Below are 20,341 nucleotides of genomic sequence, written 5' to 3'. Positions count from 1 at the left end.
TGCAGGGGACGGGACCCGGACGAGCTCCTCTGAGAGAGGCAGCGGCACCAGAGACTTGTCAGCATCTGCTTATTGGCTGAGTGAGTACATGAGTGATCTCCCCATCACGGCCGCCAGTATAATCTTCCAGAGCCCCAGGGCCTACCCCTACCCGTGGAGGGTAATAACACCTTGCTGCCCCATTCCATCACCCCGGGTACTCCCAACAACGTCAGCGGCGGTACTCCCGATTACCGCACACCACGGATGGCGTCACAAACTATCATCCCCCTGTAAATACCCCCTTTAACTTTAGAGTGTGGCCCCGAGCCCCCAGATCCGGAGACCCTCGAGCCATGAACGGACATTGCCCACGGATCTGAGTGGTTCGATCCGCTACTGGGGCGGCACAATTAGTTATGCAGATTCTTGTCATGTCCTTGCATTGTTATTGTTTTACTTCTGGTGGTGGAAAAATATTTCTTCACATATACTTCAAAATACAACCCGTTCTCACTTTCCGTAAGAGGTCAGTAAGTTATTAGGTTGATTCTCAAGAGAAAGGTCACTGGTTTGGATCGAGGAGCAGCCATGAAAAAGATTTCCCAAGAAAAGAGAAACAGCTTCATCGATCTCATCGATAGAGTTCTGTTGGCCAAGAAAATTGCCAAACTGCATCTTGTGAGCGCCATGACAGTTGGAAGAATACGAAATGAAGTCTGTCCATCCATTCAAAAGCCAAGAGGTGGACGTGCAGGCAAATCAGACTCAACAAATCTGCTCATCACAAGGTCAATCAGTTCTGGTGCAACAAACACGGCACAAGTGGAGGTGACTCTTATTTTTCATAACTATGAGATCACAGACACCCATGCAAGCATCACGTGACACACGTTACACAAGTCTGGAATGGTTATACAAAGAAAGGTGTAGAAACCTGGACTTCAATATCGTTATAAGAAGCGTTGACTCGAGTTTGTAATGAAGTAGGAAAAGTGGAGAGTAGAACATTGGAAAGAGATGATTTGGAGCGATTAGACTACAATCAATAGACTAGGCTCTGATGGGTAAAACTGGGTCTGGAAGAAACAAGGGAAAAAGGGATAACGGATGGAGAAATTGAAGGAACTGTGAAATTCAGTGGAGAAAGCCTGATGATATGAGGTTGTTTCACAACTAAAGGCGTTGGATGCTTGACCAGGATTGATGGTGGTCTCAGTGCTGGCATATATTTGAGTGTCCTGGAAGACGAGTTACTACATACACTCGTGTACTATAGGTATGCAAAGGATGACATATTGTTCAAGCAGGACAACTACTCAAAGCATACGTTGAGATTGGCAAAGAAATGGTTACTTTTATTTATCTTTATTTTTAATGCTGCAAAAAGAGGGTGAATTGAACTTTTATGGGATTTTTAAATTTATTTTTTAAACATTTTTTTTACTTTTCACTGTTTTGTAATAGATCCCTTAGGGGACTTCAAGCTGCAATCACCTCATTGCTTGTGCTATGTACAGCAATGCCACAGCAGAAATCACAGTCTACTTCAAAGGACCCCCTGTTGTCATAGCAACCCATCAGCGAGGATGGGCGCTTAAAATGGCCCAACCCTATGCCAGCACTTGTTAAATCCTGCTGTCATGGTTAACAAGTGTGGGCAAACCTCCACGCCACCCATGATTGTAATATCGGCAGGTTCTGGCTGTAACACATAGCCATTAGGCTGATTTCACACCTCCAGTTTTAGCAGAGCCGGCCAATCTGGCTCTAAAACCTATGCAACGGATGCGGCGACAATGCCGCATCCTTTGCATACGTTTTTTATATGCGGCCCGTCCGGTTTTTGCCGCTTGCGGCAGGCTACTGCGCATGCGCAGTGGAAAAAAAACGCATGCGGCGACCGGATGCGTTTTTTGCCACAGGACACCGCATGCGGCGTCCATAGGCATGCATTGCAAATTGTGCCGCATCGGCTGGATGCGGCGCGATGCGTTTTTTTTTGCCGGACAAAAAAACGTGCCAGGCATCGTTCCATCCGGCTATCGCATCGGCTAAATCTTCCGCATGCGGCAAAAACCGGACGGAACGCAAGCCCATGCGGCACAATACGGCACTAATGTAAGTCTATGCAAAAAAAAACGCAACCGGAGGCAAAAAAAAACGGTTGCGGTTTTTCTGCAAAGCGCCGAATTGTGCCGCACAGGAAAAAACGGATGTGTGAAAGCAGCCTTACCTGCCAGGTTTAGAGCGGGCTCACCCTGTTTCCAACATGCGCCGTACATGTACCGCAGATATTGTGCTGGAGTTAAAGAAATCATATTAATTGTGACTATGATTTAAAAAAATATATATATATTTTATAGTATTCATACAGAAAACTTTAGACACATTAGATTTGACTCAGTATGACTTCTGCCAGTGCAAGACAAGAATTCACCTGTGGTATATTAAGGTTGAGTGTCTTTAAATACTTATGGTATTACCCAGGGAAAACCCAAGTCAAACATTTACTATCGTTTTTACTTCCTATCTTAATCCATGTGCTACAGTTTGAATTGTATTATAGCTCCCTCTGCTGGTTGTATTGCATAATTGCACCTTTGCTTTATCTTGTTTCCCACAATGAATATTTGGTGTTTGTGCTATATTTTCCACTGAGTTGCGATTTTGAGATCTGCAATGCCAATTTTCCTAGCAGTAAATATGCATTTTATTTGTGATTTTTTTTTCCCAAAGACTTTAATGAGATGGAGAAAATCTGATGATAAACTTGGGCTTCTTATTGTGTTTCCACAGTGGAAACAGTTATCAGAAGACATATAATGTGCATATGATAAAGTTTTATCAAAATCAGCAAATAGAATGTTTACAAAATTAAGTAGCTTTAGTTAAAACATGACATGCTGAATAGAGATAAAATTGTAGCTGAAAAAATACATTAAAAATACTTGTAAAAAAATGTTACCTGGAGGAATGTAGTGGTCAGCGAGAGGTCCTGTGTCCTTCTCGACGGCCGTTTTGGCTATAGAGCCTTTGTCAGGGGGCTGAAGGACACAGGACCTCTCGCTGACCACTACATTCCTCCAGGTAACATGTGCCACCAGCTATTTATCCCACATAATGGTTGGGAGTAGGGTCCCTTGAATTTCAATGTAGCACAGAAATTGTTATGTATATGGCACTGTCCTAGTACTGATCTTCCAGCATGTAATTTAGCTGTGATTCAAGGACACATTGACACAAGATTGTGGCTCTGCCCCCTGTCACATAGTGATACATTTCTGCCTGGGGAATCGCTGACCCTCTGAATCCATATATACACATTTTTACTGTTTTGTAATTGTTATTTATCTATGGATATGTGTCACGCTCCCCGGCTCCCCTGCCACACTCCCCGGCTCCCCTGCCACGCTTCCCTGCTCCCATGTCATGCTCCCCGGCTCCCGTGCCACGCTTCCTCGCACCCGTGCCACGCTCCCCGGTCCCCCGCTCCACAGCCTCCATGCTCCCTCACCTGCGTCCTCCAGGCAACCCGGTCCCCGCTCCCGGCGCCCATCTGCGACGCTGAGCCAGCCCGGCACTCCTGCCTCCTGTGCACCGCTTCCTGCTCTGGCTTCTGGCACCCGGGCCTTGCGCATATGCATTAGGGCGCGCGCACGGTCATTGACCCTCTCTTAAGGGCCAGCGTCCTCCAACAGGATATTGAAGATTCAGGTACAGGGTATATAGGGGGTTCCTTTTCAAGTGGGCGGGGCCTGTTCTTTGAGTTTGCTAAGCTAGGAGTCAGGTCCCCCTGTGCCTTGTCCCGTACTTACCTATCTCTCTTGCAGAGCCGCTCCTGTCTCGCCAACCGGTCCTGACGGTTCGAGAACCCGAACGGTGACTGTCCGCCATCCCGTCAGTCCCTACCGTCTCCGATCCCTGGATCCGTGTGGTGACCGACCTCCTCGCTCAGCTGGTTCCAGACTCTGCCTGACATCATCCCGGCCTCCGAACCTGAGCTCCGCCACCCGGACTACCTTCAGAGACTCCGTGGTCCCAGGGACTTCTTCACTCCAATCCTCTGAACGGACTGTCCTGCTACCCGTAGTGCTCCGGCTACTGGGCAACTTGCCCTCGGTGGGGTGCTCAGTCCAGTGGACCCACCTCCTGGGCCTACCCATCCTCCTGGTCCTAACAGTAAGAACAGGCCATGGATCCCGCCGAAGCACTAGCGTCCCAGCTGGCCGGATTGCAGCAGGAACTCGGACGACAATGCGAGACCCAATCCTGCATGCTAGCCTTTATGACCTCAGTGGACACCCGCTTGAATATGCTGCAAGTAACAGCCACGTCCCTGGCATCACAGTCCACGTCCACAGCTCCTGTGGCAGCTTCCTCGGAAGCTTCTAAACTCCGCTTGGCCTCTCCACCCCGATATGCCGGAGATCCTAAGACCTGCAGAGGATTCTTGAATCAGTGCTCCCTCCACTTTAAGCTGCTTCCACATCTGTTTGCCTCCGACCAAGCCAAGGTGGCGTTTGTGATGTCCCATCTAGAGGGTGAGGCACTGGCCTGGATGAACCCCTTGTGGGAGAGGGAGGACCCTGTAACTATTAACATCCAGGAATTCCTGCAGGCGTTTAGAACCACCTTTGACGAACCCGGACGTGCCGCCGCGTCCGCCTCATCACTCCTCAGGCTACGTCAGGGGAACTTGACGGTGGGTCAATATGCCATCCGCTTCCGCACCTTGGCCTCAGAATTACTATGGGGAGATAAGGTATGCACACCAGTGACTATGTAAGGGGAATACATGAAATAGCAGAAACTGCTCTGTGAATACTGACTTGAAAATTCCAATAGCTATATGCAAGAGTGAATATGTGAAAAATGGAATCTGCATTACTGCCATGAACATATGAATCAAGAAAAATTTAGCTACTGAATTGATCAATGCAATAGAGCCCCAACACTACGCCAAAGTATTTCTCTACGTTGGGGTCCCTAGCTTGTGTGTGTCCTCTCATGCAGTTAAAAAACCTACCGTGTATGGGAAGCTGAGACCCAGGCTATTCATGCGTATGATATGGATTGGCAATAGGTGTGGTTGGGGAGGGTTCACAAACGAAAAAATACTAACAAATAGGAATAACGTTTGGAACACCATTCTAAGTCCGAACTGGGTGCAAAAACCTAAAAAAACATCACTATGGGGAGATAAGGTAAACGTTATTCCTATTTGTTAGTATTTTTTCGTTTGTGAACCCTCCCCAACCACACCTATTGCCAATCCATATCATACGCATAAATAGCCTGGGTCTCAGCTTCCCATACACGGTAGGTTTTTTAACTGCATGAGAGGACACACACAAGCTAGGGACCCCAACGTAGAGAAATACTTTGGCGTAGTGTTGGGGCTCTATTGCATTGATCAATTCAGTAGCTACATTTCTCTTGATTCATATGTTCATGGCAGTAATGCAGATTCCATTTTTCACATATTCACTCTTGCATATAGCTATTGGATTTTTCAAGTCAGTATTCACACAGCGGTTTCTGCTATTTCATGTATTCCCCTTACATAGTCACTGGTGTGCATACCTTATCTCCCCATAGTGATGTTTTTTTAGGTTTTTGCACCCAGTTCGGACTTAGAATGGTGTTCCAAACGTTATTCCTATTTGTTAGTATTTTTTCGTTTGTGAACCCTCCCCAACCACACCTATTGCCAATCCATATCATACGCATAAATAGCCTGGGTCTCAGCTTCCCATACACGGTAGGTTTTTTAACTGCATGAGAGGACACACACAAGCTAGGGACCCCAACGTAGAGAAATACTTTGGCGTAGTGTTGGGGCTCTATTGCATTGATCAATTCAGTAGCTAAATTTCTCTTGATTCATATGTTCATGGCAGTAATGCAGATTCCATTTTTCACATATTCACTCTTGCATATAGCTATTGGATTTTTCAAGTCAGTATTCACACAGCAGTTTCTGCTATTTCATGTATTCCCCTTACATAGTCACTGGTGTGCATACCTTATCTCCCCATAGTGATGTTTTTTTAGGTTTTTGCACCCAGTTCGGACTTAGAATGGTGTTCCAAACGTTATTCCTATTTGTTAGTATTTTTTCGTTTGTGAACCCTCCCCAACCACACCTATTGCCAATCCATATCATACGCATAAATATCCTGGGTCTCAGCTTCCCATAAATGGTAGGTTTTTTAACTGCATGAGAGGACACACGCAAGCTAGGGACCCCAACGTAGAGAAATACTTTGGCGTAGTGTTGGGGCTCTATTGCATTGATCAATTCAGTAGCTAAATTCCTCTTGATTCATATGTTCATGGCAGTAATGCAGATTCCATTTTTCACATATTCACTCTTGCATATAGCTATTGGATTTTTCAAGTCAGTATTCACACAGCAGTTTCTGCTATTTCATGTATTCCCCTTACATAGTCACTGGTGTGCATACCTTATCTCCCCATAGTGATGTTTTTTTAGGTTTTTGCACCCAGTTCGGACTTAGAATGGTGTTCCAAACGTTATTCCTATTTGTTGGCCTCAGAATTAGGCTGGAACAATGAGGCCTTAACCGCCGCCTTCTGGGAAGGACTCTCCAGTCGTATTAAGGACGAGCTGGCCGGCCGCGATGTTCCTTCCACCCTGGATGCCCTGATCGCACTAGCCACCCGCGTGGACCTCCGTTTTCAGGAACGATCCAAAGAGGTGTCCCGCGAGAGACGTCCGATACGGCATTCCTCTCCTCCGCAGAAGCCCGCCGTACCTCAGTCGGCGTCGTCTGGCTGTCTCTGTCCACGAGCCCATGCATATTGATCGTTTGCGGCAGTCTGAACAACGCCGAGCAGAACGGCTCGCCAAGGGCCTCTGCTTCTACTGCGGAGAGGGCACACACCTGCTACGTTCCTGTCCAGAGAGGCCGGGAAACTCCAAAGCCTAGGGTTGGTAGGAGAGGCCACCCGAGGTACTGGGACTCTCTCAGACCCGGTTATGTGGACTGTTCAAGTGACAGTGGGAGAGACGTGGTTCACGGCAGAGGCGTACCTCAATTCCGGGGCAGCAGACAATTTCATCCAGTAGGCCACGGTGGACAAGTACCAGGTGCCTGTTACTCCACTCGACAAACCCCTCGTGATTGCCTCTGTAGATGGGAAACCCCTCTCTGACACCATCTTGTGGATCACCAAGCCTGTAGAACTACGTATCGGTGCCCTGCACACCGAGAAAATCACTCTCTACGTCCTCCCGCACATGTCTCATCAAATCCTGCTGGGACTCCCCTGGTTACGGACACACGAACCGTCAGTCAGCTGGCATGCTGGTGAAATTACCCGATGGGGCTCCTCTTGCCACGAGAACTGCCTGAAGTCCATACAGCCCCCTTCGGCCTATTGGTCCTTCGCGGACGTTTTTGATAAAAAGAGTCAGAGGTACTGCCGCCACATCCTCCTTACGACTGTGCCATCGACCTACTCCCGGGAACCATACCACCTCGAGGACGGATATATCCTTTGTCCCCTGCTGAAACAAGGGCCATGTCTGCCTACATCACTGAGAACCTGGCAAGGGGATTCATCCGGAGATCCTCCTCTCCTGCTGGAGCAGGCTTCTTCTTCGTTAAGAAGAAAGAGGGCGACCTGCGCCCCTGCATTGACTACCGGGGATTGAATCAAATCACCGTAAAGAATAAATACCCCCTGCCACTCATCCCCGAATTGTTTGATCGGCTTAGAGGAGCTCGTTTGTTTACCAAGTTGGATCTTCGTGGTGTCTACAACCTGGTCCGCATCCGCTCTGGGGACGAATGGAAGACCTCATTTAACACTCACGATGGGCACTACGAGTATTGTGTGATGCCCTTCGGCCTGTGTAACGCACCGGCAGTCTTTCAAGAACTAGTGAACGACGTGTTCCGGGACCTTCTCTACGTCTGTGTGGTGGTATATTTGGATGACATCCTGGTCTTCTCTCCGGACCTCCAGACCCACAGAGAGAATGTGCAGCTGGTACTACAAAGGCTTAGAGAGAATCGCCTGTACGCCAAGTACGAGAAGTGTGTCTTCGAGCAGTCTTCTCTTCCCTTCCTGGGTTACGTAATCTCCGATACCGGCCTGCAGATGGACCCGGAGAAGGTCTCTTCCGTTCTCAACTGGCCCCCTCCTTCCAGACTGAAGTCAATTCAACGTTTTCTTGGCTTTGCGAACTATTACCGTCAGTTCATCCCTCACTTCTCTGCCCTGACTGCGCCTCTCTCTGCCTTGACCAAGAAGGGGGCTAATCCGAAGGACTGGTCACCTGCGGCCGACGCCGCGTTTGGCTCCCTGAAGCGGGCATTTGCTTCCTCTCCTGTGCTCCACCGTCCTGAGTTAAACCGACAGTTCACCTTGGAGGTGGATGCCTCCTCCTCTGGCTCTGGGGCCGGGGCAGTGCTCATGCAGAAGTCCTCCACCGGGAAGATGGTCACTTGCGGTTTCTTCTCCAAGAGCTTCTCAGCGCCTGAACGCAACTACACCATCGGTGACCAAGAGCTATTAGCAGTCAAACTGGCTCTGGAGGAATGGCGCTACCTTCTGGAGGGAGCAGTGTACCCTGTGATCATTTACACAGACCACAAGAACCTGGAATACCTGCGTTCTGCTCAGCGACTGAACCCACGACAAGCCAGGTGGTCCTTGTTCTTTGCCAGGTTCGATTTTCAGCTCCATTTTTGGCCCGCGGATAAGAATGTGCAAGCAGATGCCTTGTCCAGGTCATTCGTACCCATGGAACAGGAGGAGGAGACATCCCAGCCCATCATCTGCCCAAGTAAAGTCATTCCGGTGGCTCCTGTCTCTCTGGCCCAGATACCGCCCGGGAAGACCTATGTCTCTGAAACTGACACACAAAAAGTCTTGCACTGGGGCCATGCTTCGAAAATAGCTGGCCATGCTGGTCAGAAGAGAACATGGAGTACAATTGTACGTCACTATTGGTGGCCATCCCTTCACACGGACGTCGCGTCTTTTGTCTCAGCCTGCTCCTCTTGTGCCCGGAACAAGACGCCCAAACACCTGCCATATGGTCGTCTTCTGCCGCTGCCAATTCCCTCCGTGTCGTGGCAACACATTGCAATGGACTTTATTACAGACTTGCCCTTGTCCTCCACACGGTCATATGGGTCGTGGTGGACCGTTTCTCCAAAATGGCTCATTTTGTCCCTATGGCTGGACTGCCCTCTGCCCAGGAGCTCGCTGACGCCTACATACAGCATATCTTCCGGTTGCATGGCTTTCCCTCACACATTGTGTCCGTCAGAGGAACTCAGTTTACCTCGCGCTTCTGGAGGGCTCTCTGCAAACATCTGGGAGTGGCTCTGGACTTTTCTTTGGCCTACCATCCTCAGTCCAATGGCGAAGTGGAATGAGTCAATCAGATCCTGACCTCCTTCTTGCGTCACTACGTTAACACCCATCATGACGATTGGTCCACGCTCCTTCCTTGGCTGAATTCTCCCATAACCATCACGTCAGTGAGTCCTCCTCCAGCTCTCCCTTCCATGTCGTTTACGGACTTCAGCCTTCCGTCCCATTACCTGTATCTTCTTCCTCGGATGTCCCTGCTGCTGATAACGTAGTCCGTGACTTTTCAACAATTTGTGAATCTGTCAAGACGTCCCTTGGACGCGCTTCCCTGCGGATGAAGAGACACGCGGACAAGAGGCGTCTGGATCCTCCGTGTTTCTCTCCAGGAGATCTGGTCTGGCTTGCTTCCAAATATGTCCGATTGAAGCTACCATCGTACAAACTGGGTCCTCGATACATTGGGCCGGTTAAAGTCATCGGCAAGATCAATGAGGTATCCTACAAGCTGCAGCTACCGGCCACGATGAGGATACCCAACTCCTTCCACGTCTCCCTGCTCAAGCCGGTTGTCCTTGGTCCTTTCTCCGCTGATGCCAGTTCTGCTCCTCCTATTGCTGACGATGACATCTATGCGGTAAGGGATATCGTGGCCATGAAGACCGTGCGGGGCCGACAGTTCTTCCTAGTGGACTGGGCTGGGTATGGTCCTGAGGATAGGTCCTGGGAACCCTGGGAGAATGTGGGTACTCCCCTGATATGTTCCTTCCTGTCCCGGTTGCGAGGAGGGGGGCGTGGGGGAGGGGGTACTCTCACGCTCCCCGGCTCCCCTGCCACACTCCCCGGCTCCCCCGCCACGCTTCCCCGCTCCCATGTCACACTCCCCGGCTCCCATACCACGCTCCCCGGTCCCCCGCTCCACAGCCTCCATGCTCCCTCACCTGCATCCTCCAGGCAACCCGGTCCCCGCTCCCGGCGCCCGTCTGCGACGCTGAGCCAGCCCGGCACTCCTGCCTCCTGTGCACCGCTTCCTGCTCTGGCTTCTGGCACCCGGGCCTCGCGCATACGCATTAGAGCACGCGCGCGGTCATTGACCCTCTCTTAAAGCGCCAGCGTCCTCCAACAGGATATTGAAGATTCAGGTACAGGGTATATAGGGGGTTCCTTTCCAAGTGGGCGGGGCCTGTTCTTCGTGTTTGCTAAGCTAGGAGTCAGGTCCCCCTGTGCCTTGTCCCATACTTACCTATCTCTCTTGTAGAGCCGCTCCTGTCTCGCCAACCGGTCTTGACGGTTCCAGAACCCGAACGGTGACTGTCCGCCATCCCGTCAGTCCCTACCGTCTCCGATCCCTGGATCCATGTGGTGACCGACCTCCTCGCTCAGCTGGTTCTGGATTCTGCCTGACATCATCCCAGCCTCCGAACCTGAGCTCCGTCACCCGGACTACCTTCAGAGACTCCGTGGTCCCAGGGACTTTCTCACTCCACTCCTCTGAACGGACTGTCCTGCTACCCGTAGTGCTCCGGCTACCGGGCACCTTTCCCTCGGTGGGGTGCTCAGTCCAGTGGATCCACCTCCTGGGCCTACCCGTCCTCCTGGTCCTAACAATATGATACCAGTTTGTCAGCTTTTGATACTTGTTCATATGATTTTGTCAGTGATTGATGGCCCGTGCCCTCACTTGTTTCGTGCCGCTTCGGACCTACCCCTGTGTCAATAAAGAACAGCACTTTTGCACATTGGACTTTGGTCGTGTGGTTTCTCCTTGTATCATTATTATTACGACTTGTCCTCAGTCCCCATACAGTCCCTTATGAAAATGATGGTTTCCTTCATGTTTCATATGTGTATCTGGTAAATCATGGTGTGGCTGTGGCTCTATTTGAATATCCCCATACAACATGGCTGGCTTCGAGACAGTGCTGCACGATCAGAATGAACTCGGATGAACTTCACCCGACTTCATTGTCATCGCGCGGCTCTGTCTGTGTGTCGCGGCCTGATTTGCGATCACAGGTGAAGAACTCACTGGTGACCGCAAATCCCCTGAGTGACTGAAGTGAGCCACGCGATCAGCGGTGCTGTCACTCTGGTGACCCGCAGCCAGTTGCAGTCCTCCATCTGAGAGCTGTGATTGCGCGGCTCACTTCAGTTGTTGCGTGGAGCTAACAGAGAGCGACGGAGTTCCACGGCCGCTCCTGTCAGTTTCATGTCGCAGAGCTGGATGCGTCGCAGAACCTTGTGATAATTACGCAGGACCTGGAGGGGTATTTGGGGATTTTAATAAAGTGGTGAAAGAGGGTGGGTTTTTTTGTGTTTTATTCCAAATAAAGGATTTTTTCGGGTCTACGTGTTTATTTACTTTCACTTCCAGGTTAATCATTGGGGGTGTCTCATAGATGCCTGTAATGATTACCCTAGGACTTAGTGGCAGCTATGGGCTGCCATTAACTCCTTATTACCCCGATTGCCACTGCACCAGGGCAATTCAAGATGAGCTGGGTAGAGGCCCGGGGCTGTCGCATCTAATGGATGCGGCAATTCCGGGCGGCTGCTGGCTGATATTTTTAGGCTGGGGGGCTCCCCATAATGTGGGGCTCCCCATCCTGAGAATACCAGCCTTCAGCTGTGTGGCTTTATCTTGAGTGGTATCAAAATTTGGGGGGACTGCACGCCGTTTCTTTTTTAAAATTATTTATTTTACTGCACTACATAGACCCGCCCACCCATGCCTGTTATTGGTTGCAGTGAGACAGTGTGGGGGCGCGTCTGAATGCAACCAATTATAGGTGTCAGTGGGCGGGGGCAGCAGGGAATACGAGATGGAATAATGAGCGGCCGGCATTTTCCACAGCTGGAGAAGCCGACAGAGCAGTGTGACAGCCGTACAACACCGCACCGGTGATTGGTCAGTGATCGGTGAGTATGAGAGAGGGGGGGGGGAGACCGACAGACAGAGAGAGACCGAAAAACCTGCATTCTGTTTGTCAAAAAAGCGATTACTTTGGTTTTAGAGCTGTTCTGGCGACTACGTAAACGCCGTTTGCTCCTCTAAATACGTTATTCAAAGACACCATAAATGCAGTAATGCATCTTTTACAGGCTGTGCCCATACTGTTTCTGCCTTTTCCCATCCATTTCAGCCTTTTCCTCAGTCCCCATAGCTCGCCGTTAGGTCCAACGTGAAATTATTCGAGTTTCCCATAGACTTATATTGCACATCAAATATTCGCGAATAGTGCTGACTATATTTGGATATTTGTCAAAGCGGCTTTTTTGGTATTCGATCATCCCTAATATTTACTTTCTCTCTATGGGACTTTATCTTTCATTACTCTGATTGCTTATATAAGGCATTGTCATGCACAAGAATGACAATGCATTACATCTGTCAGTGATGCAGTGAAAGAAGCCTCTTAGACCATGTGCCTGACATGATCTAACAGGTATTCCGTAGCTGGATAACCCAGAAGTTCATCATGATGACCTCAGGTTACCATTGCAGTGATCAGGCCCTTGAGATGATGTCACATTGATAGAGGTCCCTTGCTCTCCCAGCCTTTTAAATCTTACAATCGATATCGATTGCAAAATTTAGGGGGGTGAGCAGCCTGTGGAGGTGCAAGCACCACTCCAGGCTGTGAGAGCCAGGGCTCAGCTATCACGTAATCTGAGGTCCAAGAGGAGATCATGCAGACAGAACTCCTGTGCCCCGCAGGATCGCTATGACATACTCATACATCAAAAGTCATGAATCCCTTCCTAACCATGACAAAGGTCATGGAGAGGTTAAAGAAGCACTCTCATTACATTTCTTTTCATTAAATGTGCTTATATGTGTATGTAATGTAGTGTTAAGGTACCGTCACACTAAGCAACTTACCAGCGATCCCAACAACGATAGGGATCGCTGGTAAGTTGCTAGGAGGTTGCTGGTGAGCTGTCACACTGCGACGCTCCAGCGATCCCACCAGCAACCTGACCTGGCAGGGATCGCTGGAGCGTGGCTACACGAGTTGCTGGTGAGCTCACCAGCAACCAGTGACCAGCCCCCAGCGCCGCATGGAAGATGCTGCGCTTGGTAACTAAGGTAAATATCGGTAACCAACCCGATATTTACCTTGGTTACCACTGCACGGAGCTACACGTGCAGAGAGCAGCGCACACTGAGCGCTGGCTCCCTGCTCTCCTAGTTACAGCACACATCGGGTTAATTACCCGATGTGTGCTGCAGCTACATGTGCACAGAGCAGGGAGCAGCGCACAATGCTTAGCGCTGGCTCCCTGCTCTCCTACTTACAGCACACATCAGGTTAATTAACCCGATGTGTCCTGCAGCTAGCTACATGTGCACAGAGCAGGAGCCGGCAGCACAGGCAGTGAGAGCGGGGGAGGCTGGTATCAAAGGTAAATATCGGGTAACCAAGGACAGGGCTTCTTGGTTACCCGATGTTTACATTGGTTACCAGCCTCTGCAGAAGCCGGCTCCTGCTGCCTGCACATTTAGTTGTTGCTGTCTCGCTGTCACACACAGCGATCTGTGCTTCACAGCAGGACAGCAACAACTAAAAAATGGCCCAGGACATTCAGCAACAACCAACGACCTCACAGCAGGGGCCAGGTTGTTGCTGGATGTCACACACAGCAACATCGCTAGCAACTTCACAAAAGTTGTTCGTTACCAGCGATGTTGCTAGCGATGTTGCTTAGTGTGACGGGGCCTTTAGTCGGTCAAAATACTCACCTACCACTGCTCTCTCCATTGTCCAGTGCCGGTCTTCTCTTTTCCATGATGTCACTGCTCTCAATACTCTCCAGGTCATGCTGCACGCTAAGTGGCACTGAAGTGGTATTATAATTTAAGCCTGTAAAAGAGACTTACGGCTCACGCACAAATGATAAAATAAATAACCTAATTTGGCAAAGGAAAACAGCACTCTGTTGAGAACTTTTGCTCTTTTGTTTTGTAACGTGATGGAGATCCTGGCTCCGACGGCAATCAAAACTCCTAATATCCCGCATCAATGCTGCGTTTTAAACTGCAGTTTTTGCGGTGGCAAATTGCATGCGTTCTGCTTCTCCAGCAAAGTCTCTGAGAAGTCCGAAAATTCAATGTGCACGCTGCTTATTTAAAAGCAGCATTTTGGATGCCAAAAATTGATGCGGAAAAAAAAGCAGCATGTCACTTCTTTTGTGCATTGTAGCTGTGTTCTCCACCCATTGAAATCTATGATGTGGGTCAAAACGCAACCAAAATGCACTTGGACTGCATTTTGGTTGCTTTCCGCATGCTTTTTTGACAAACAAAATGCAGGTCTTTCAGTCTCTCTCTGTCGATGTCGGTCAATCTCTCTCTGTCTATCAATATCGCTAATCTCTCTCAGTCTCGTCAGTCGGTCTCTTTCTCTGTCAGTTGATCGCTGTCTGTCTCTCTCTCTGTCCGTTGGTCTGTCCCTCCCTCTCTCTTTCATACTCACCGATCACTGGCATGGCGCTGCACAGCTGTCACAAAGCTCCGGCAGCTTTTCTTCTTTTAAAAATGGCAACCGTTCATTATTCCATCTCACATTCACTGCTTTCCTCGCCCACTGGCGCCTATGATTGGTTACAGTCAGACATGCCACTGCATGGTGGACGAGTCTATATTGTGCAATAAAAGAAATAAATAATTTAAAAAAACTACGTGCAGTATCCCCCAATTTTGATACCAGAGAAGGTAAAGCCACACGGCTGAAGGCTGGTATTCTCAGGATGGGGAGCTCCACGTTATGGGGAGCCCCCTAGCCTAACAATGCAAGCCAGCAGCCACCCGGAATTGCCGCATCCATTACATGTGACAGTCCCAGGACTCTATGCAGCTCATTCCGAATTGCCCTGGTGCGGTGTCAATCGGGGTAATAAGGAGTTAATGGCAGCCCATAGCTGCCACTAAGTCCTAGGTTAATCATGTCTGGCATCTCCCCAGGATACCTTCCATGATTAACCTGTAAGTTAAAGAAAATAAACACACACTTCCAAAAAATCCTTCATTTGGAATAAAAGACAAAAAAACACCCTCTTTTACCACTTTATTAATCCCCAAGTACCCATCCAGGTCTGACATAATCCACAAGATGTCCCACGACGCTTTCAGCTCTGCTACATGAAGCTGACAGGAGCGGCCACAGACCACAACCACTCTCTGTCAGTACCACGCAGCAACTGAATTGAGCTACGCGATCAGCGATGACGTCACTCAGGTTACCCGCCGCCACCGCTGAATCCTCCAACTGTGACAGCAGGTTGCCTGAGTGACTGAAGTGAGCTGCGCGATCAGCGATGACGTTACTCGAGTTACCCACAGCCACCGCTGGATCCTCCAACTGTGACAGCAAGTCGCCCGAGTGACTGAAGTGAGCTGCGCGATCAGCCATGACGTCACTCAGGTTACCGCTCTCAGGTGGAGGACTCCAGCTATGGCCGCGGGTAACCTGAGTGATGGCACTACTGATCGTGCTGCTCACTTCAGTCACTTAGGTTATTTACGGTCACCGGTGAGTCCTTCACGGGTGACCGCTAATCAGGACGTGACACACAGACAAAGCCGCGGGATGACAATGAAGTTGGGTGAAGTTCATCCGAGTTCATTCTCATCGCGTGACTCTGTCTGTGTCTGCTGTCAGCGGACATGTAGCAGAGCTGAATTGCCGTGGGACCGCACTGTCAAAAATGCATGCAAAACGCATCCAAAATGCATGCATTTCGGATGCATTTTTTTTTACAAACACAGAGTTTACATATGTCCAGTCTGCCAGAGAGTGCGTTTTTTTCTTCACTTGACAGAATGCAGCGTGTGCACTAAGGTGACTGCAAAAAATCGATGTCGGAATTTTGTCTGTCTGGACCCCACAAAATGATTCCCCTTTCCAGATATTGTGATAGCTAAAATTTGAGCTCGATCAAACGACGAAATAATGACTTCCAAGAAGGATTGAAAATTGTCAAAACATTAAAAGTAGTTAATGATATGGCTGAGCGTGGTGTTAAATTAATAACCGACTTTAACGACCTTCTGACAAAAGATGAAGAACAAAAGCAATATGTCCTGCAAGTTGTAAGCAAATGCCGAGCATTATATTCTGACGTTTCAAAAACTACTTTAACAAAAGCTCTAGAATAGATTAGATAACTATGTAAAATTATCAACTCATGTAGGTACTACGTCTGTATCTTTTCTGTGTCTGTTTTGTATGTATTATATACCTCATTTTTATATTTTAAAATAAAAAATGTCATTAGACTTATCAGTATTACTTGTTTTTTTTGTTATATTTCTACTTTAAACTCAAAAATATACCAAAAAACCCCCAAATTTATCACTTAATAACAAAATAGTGCTCCTAGTGGTACCAGGTCACGTTCTTGGGGCTAAAAGCTGTTGTAACTCAGTTTGACTTAAAATAACAACAATTATGTATCAAATATAAATTTTGAAGAACAACATTAGCTTTCTTTTGAGATATTAAGCGTGTTTTTATTATTTACTGTTCTGGAGTTATGGCTCCATATGTCAGCTTTTTGGCCAAAAATTTGGATTTTTTCAAACTTTGAGCAACGAGCGGCACTGGTTAACGTCATTTGATCAAGCTCAAATTTTGGCTATCTCAATATCTGGAAAGGGGAATCGTTTTGTGGGGTCCAGACGAGCAAGATTCCGACATCCCCCCCCCCATGAGATCCGGTCACCCTAGTGCGCACATTATAATGTAAAATTTAGAAGAGAGCTTGCCGGATACCTGCAGCCACCACTAGAGGCAGTGTAGTCCCATCTTTAAATCATGTAGAGTCAACATTTATGGCAGAGACAATTTGCAGCGTATTACAGAAGCAGAATTGTGCATGAGACTTTTTCCTAGCATGATACATTTTTAGCTCCCAGTATAAATAAATTGTTTGCAGCACCTTAGGTGAAATCCTAAATCCAGGATAAGGGATGTGTTAGGGCCAGGTGGACGGGCAGACCCAGGAGGTGGATCCACTGGGCTGAACACCTCACCGAAGGCAAGGTGCCCGGTACCGGAGAACTACGGGTAGCAGGAGAGTCCGTTCAGAGGAGTGGAGTGTAGAAGTCCCTGGGACCACGGAGTCACTGTAGGTAGTCCGGGTGACGGAGCTCAGGTTCGGAGGCCGAGATGACGTCAGGCAGAGTCCGGAACCAACGGAGCGAGAAGACGGGTCACCACAGGGATCGGAGATGGTATGAACTGACGGGATGGCAGACCGTCACCGTTCGGGGTTCAGGTATCGTCAGGACCGGTTGGCGAGGCAGGAGCGGCTCTAGGAGAGAGATAGGTAAGTATACCACAAGACACAAGGAGACCTGACTCCTAGCTTAGCAAAACACGAAGAACAGGCCCCGCCCACTTAGAAAGGATCTCCCTATATACCCTGCACCTGATTCTTCAATATCCTGTTGGAGGACACTGGCCCTTTAAGAGAGGGTCAATGACCGCGCGCGCGCCTTAATGCGCATGCGCGAGGCCCGGGTGCCAGAAGCCAGAGCAGGGAGCGGTGAACAGGAGGCAGGAGAGCTGGGCTGGAGCAGAGTTGCCGACGGGCGCCGGGAGCGGGGACCGGGCTGCCTGGGGACCGCAGGTGATGGGGCATGGAGGCTGTGGAGCGGGGGACGCCTGGCAGAGGAGCCGGGGAGCGAGGCAGGGGAGCCGGGGAGCGTGGCAGGGGAGCCGGGGAGCGTGGCAGGGGAGCTGGAGAGCGTGACAGGGGAGCCGGGGAGTGTGACAGGATGCAAGTCAAAACCAAGACATCCTCTTGGTTACCATGTCACAGAATAAAAGCAGACAGCATCCCAGGTTTTTTTTCAATTTTTCTTTAATCCGCCATGTCAGGCAATGTATCACCCTAGAATTGGAATTTATCAAGCATAACTTTTTGTTCCCATGTAAAAAGAGATACATAATGGAATTAGGTTGACTCTATTAGAGACAATGAGTTATTTTACTTCAAATTGCACCCGTCATGGATCCATATTCCTCAAAAATGATTTCCCTGATTCTATATGGGAATAGTGATGAGCGAGTACGCTTGTCACTACTCGGTACTCGCACGAGTATCACTGTACTCGGGCTACTCGGCGGGTACAGAGTAATTTCGTGATACTCGTGCTGTACTTGTGGTCTTCATCCCTGCATGTTGGCGCTCTTTTGAGAGCCAGCTCTCATGCAGGGATTGGCTGGCAGACCACTGCAATGCCACAGCGCTGTTAGTTGTGGAATTGCAGTGATTGGCCGGCCCGCACAGCGTGACCGAGCCTTTATACCGGCGGGCGCGCTGTGCTCTGCACACAGCCATCTCGTATTACCTGCTTTCCCCGCCCACAGGCGCCTATGATTGGTTGCAGTGAGACACGCCTCCACGCTGAGTGACAGGTGTCTCACTGCACCCAATCACAGCAGTGTATACTGTGTAGTGAAATAAATAATTAAATAATTAAAGAAACCGGCGTGCGGTCCCCCCAATTTTAATACCAGCCAGATAAAGCCATACGGCTGAAGGCTGGTATTCTCAGGATGGGGAGCTCCATGTTATGGGGAGCCCCCCAGCCTAACAATATCAGTCAGCAGCCGCCCAGAATTGCCGCATACATTAGATGCGACAGTTCTGGGACTGTACCCGGCTCTTCCCGATTTGCCCTGGTGCGTTGGCAAATCGGGGTAATAAGCAGTTATTGGCAGCCCATAGCTGCCACTAAATCCTAGATTAATCATGTCAGGTGTCTCCCCGAGATACCTTCCATGATTAATCTGTAAATTACAGTAAATAAACACACACACCCGAAAAAATCCTTTATTAGAAATAAAAAACACAAATCAATTCCCTCGTAACCAATTTAAGAAGCTCGAAAAAAGACCTCCATGTCCGGCGTAATCCACGGACCTCCAGCGTCGCTTCCAGCTCTGCTGCATGGAGGTGATCGGAGCTGCAGCAGACACCGGTGCTCCTGTGAGCTCCATGCAGCAAATGAGGTGAGTAGCGGGATCAGCTGCTGTCAGTCAGGTAACTCACGGCCACCGCTGGATCCAGTGGTGGCCGCGGATAACCTCAGTTACAGCTCAGCTGATCGCGCTACTCACCTCATTTGCTGCATGGAGCTCACAGGAGCGGTGGTGTCTGCTGCAGCTCCGGTCACCTCCATGCAGCAGAGCTGGAAGCGACGCTGGAGGTCCGTGGATTACGCCGGACATGGAGGGCTTTTTGGGGCTTATTAAATTGGTTACGAGGGAATTGGTTTGTGTTTTTTATTTCTAATAAATGATTTTTTTTTAGGTGTGTGTGTATGTGTTTATTTACTGTAATTTACAGATTAATCATGGAAGGTTTCTCGGGAGAAGCCTGACATGATTAATCTAGGATTTAGTGGCAGCTATGGGCTGCCAATAACTCCTTATTACCCCGATTTTCCAACGCACCAGGGCAAATCGGGAAGAGCCGGGTACAGTCCCAGAACTGTCGCATCTAATGTATGCTGCTGACTGATATTGTTAGGCTGGGGGGCTCCCCATAACGTGGAGCTCCCCATCCTGAGAATACCAGCCTTCAGCCGTATGGCTTTATCTGGCTGGTATTAAAATTGGGGGGACCGCACGCTGGTTTCTTTAATTATTTAATTATTTATTTCACTGCACAGTATATACACGCCCACCGGCTGCTGTGATTGGGTGCAGTGAGACACCTGTCACTCAGCGTGGGGGCGTGTCTCACTGCAACCAATCATAGGCGCCGAAAAGCAGGAAAGCAGGGAATGCGAGATTGTTTAATGAGCGGCCTGCTTTTTCAAAAGATTAAAAGCCGCCTGAGTTTAGTGAACAGCTGTGCAGCGCTGCGGCAGTGATCGGGGAACGGTAAGTATGAGAGAGGGGGGAGACTGACCGACAGACTGTGAGAGGGGGACAGACAAGACAGAGAGAGACCGACAGACAGACAGAGAGACCGACCGACGGACTGAGGGAGA

The sequence above is a fragment of the Anomaloglossus baeobatrachus genome, chromosome 2, assembly GCF_048569485.1.
Source record: "Anomaloglossus baeobatrachus isolate aAnoBae1 chromosome 2, aAnoBae1.hap1, whole genome shotgun sequence".
Lineage (NCBI taxonomy): Eukaryota > Metazoa > Chordata > Amphibia > Anura > Aromobatidae > Anomaloglossus > Anomaloglossus baeobatrachus.
Note: the sequence above shows the minus strand (reverse complement) of the source record.